Genomic DNA, 2,278 nt, shown 5'->3' with positions numbered 1-2,278 from the left:
TTTAAAAATGATTTTAATAATTTAGTATGAACTTAATAAAGGATTTAAAATATTTCATGGGTTTGTTTAAATTTCAAGATATTTTCAAGACCTTTAAAAAATGTCAAGAGATTTCAAAAAATTTGTAAGGATTTTAAATATTTGAGGAATTTTTAAAAGACGCCAAGGAAATTTCAATTGATTAGAGTAATATAATATGAGATTTTAAAAGATTTGATATATTTTAGGATGTTTGAATACATTTCAATGAATTTTAAATTATTTAGAATGAGATTTTAAAGGATTTTACATACTTAAGGGTATTTTTAAATATGCATTGAATTTTTAAGAGCTTTGAAAAATTTCAAGAGATTTCAAATGATTTGTAAGGATTTTAAATATTTGAGGAAGTTTTAGAAGACGCCAAGGAATTTTCAATAGATTACAGTAATTTAATATGAGATTTTAAAGGATTTGATATATTTTAGGATGTTTTAATAAACCTCAAGGAATTTAAAAAATATTTTAATAATTTAGTGCGAGATTTTAAAGGATTTAAAATATTTCTTTTTTTTTTTAATTTCAAGATATTTTCAAGAGCTTTAAAAACTTTCACGATATTTCAAAATATCTGTAAGGATTTTAAATATTAGAGGAAGTTTTAAAAGATGCAAGGAATTTTCAAGTGACTACAGTTATTTAATATGAGATCTTAAAGGATTTAATATATTTTAGGATATTTTAATAGATTTTAAGTAATTTTAAAATTAGTTCAATAATTTAGTATTAGATTTTAAAGGATTTTAAATATTTGAGGAAATTTTAAAAGACGCCAAGGAATTTTCAATTGATTATAGTATTTTAATATGAGATTTTAAAGGATTTGATATATTTTAGGATATTGTAATAGATTTCAAGGAATTTAAAAATGATTTTAATAATTTAGTATGAACTTAATAAAGGATTTAAAATATTTCATGGGTTTGTTTAAATTTCAAGATATTTTCAAGACCTTTAAAAAATTGCAAGAGATTTTAAAAAATTTGTAAGGATTTTAAATATTTGAGGAAGTTTTAAAAGACGCCAAGGAATTTTCAATTGATTAGAGTAATATAATATAAGATTTTAAAAGATTTGATATATTTTAGGATGTTTGAATACACTTCAATGAATTTTCAATTATTTAGAATGAGATTTTAAAGGATTTTACATACTTAAGGGTATTTTTAAATATGTAATGAATTTTTAAGAGCTTTGCAAAATTTCAAGAGATTTCAAATGATTTGTAAGGATTTTAAATATTTGAGGAAGTTTTAGAAGACGCCAAAGAATTTTCAATAGATTACAGTAATTTAATATGAGATTTTAAAGGATTTGATATATTTTAGGATGTTTTAATAAACCTCAAGGAATCTAAAAAATATTTTATTAATTTAGTACGAGATTTTAAAGGATTTGAAATATTTCATTTTTTTTTAATTTCAAGATATTTTCAAGAGCTTTAAAAACTTTCAAGATGTTTCAAAATATCTGTAAGGATTTTAAATATTTGAGGAAGTTCTAACAGATGCAAGGAATTTTCAAGTGACTACAGTTATTTAATATGAGATCCTAAAGGATTTAATATATTTTAGGATATTTTAATAGATTGTAAGTAATTTTTAAATTAGTTCAATAATTTAGTATTAGATTTTAAAGGATTTTAAATATTTGAGGAAGTTTTAAAAGACGCCAAGGAATTTTCAATTGATTATAGTATTTTAATATGAGATTTTAAAGGATTTGATATATTGTAGGATATTGTAATAAATTTCAAGGAATTTAAAAATGATTTTAATAATTTAGTACGAGATTTTAAAGGATTTGAAATATTTCATTTTTTTTTAATTTCAAGATATTTTCAAGAGCTTTAAAAACTTTCAAGATGTTTCAAAAAATTTTAAAGGATTTTAAATATTTGAGGAAATTTTAAAAGACGCCAAGGAATTTTCAATTGATTATAGTATTTTAATATGAGATTTTAAAGGATTTGATATATTTTAGGATATTGTAATAGATTTCAAGGAATTTAAAAATGATTTTAATAATTTAGTATGAACTTAATAAAGGATTTAAAATATTTCAGGGGTTTTTTTAAATTTCAAGATATTTTCAAGACCTTTAAAAAATTTCAGGAGATTTTAAAAAATTTGTAAGGATTTTAAATATTTGAGGAAGTTTTAAAAGACGCCAAGGAATTTTCAATTGATTAGAGTAATATAATATGAGATTTTAAAAGATTTGGTATATTTTAGGATGT

General features: G+C 20.4%; 1 protein-coding gene across 1 annotated transcript in view; it reads right to left on the bottom strand.

The window, feature by feature from the left end:
- LOC117179645 (DNA ligase 4) overlaps positions 1–2,278 on the bottom strand; it is a gene marked incomplete at its 3' end in the record, with an annotated part of 228,259 nt that overhangs the window by 73,643 nt on the left and 152,338 nt on the right. The gene's annotated exons all lie outside the window — the stretch shown is intronic.

Source organism: Belonocnema kinseyi, chromosome 9, assembly GCF_010883055.1.
Source record: "Belonocnema kinseyi isolate 2016_QV_RU_SX_M_011 chromosome 9, B_treatae_v1, whole genome shotgun sequence".
Taxonomy (NCBI): Eukaryota; Metazoa; Arthropoda; class Insecta; order Hymenoptera; family Cynipidae; genus Belonocnema; species Belonocnema kinseyi.
This window is presented reverse-complemented; position numbering and strand designations above follow the sequence as displayed.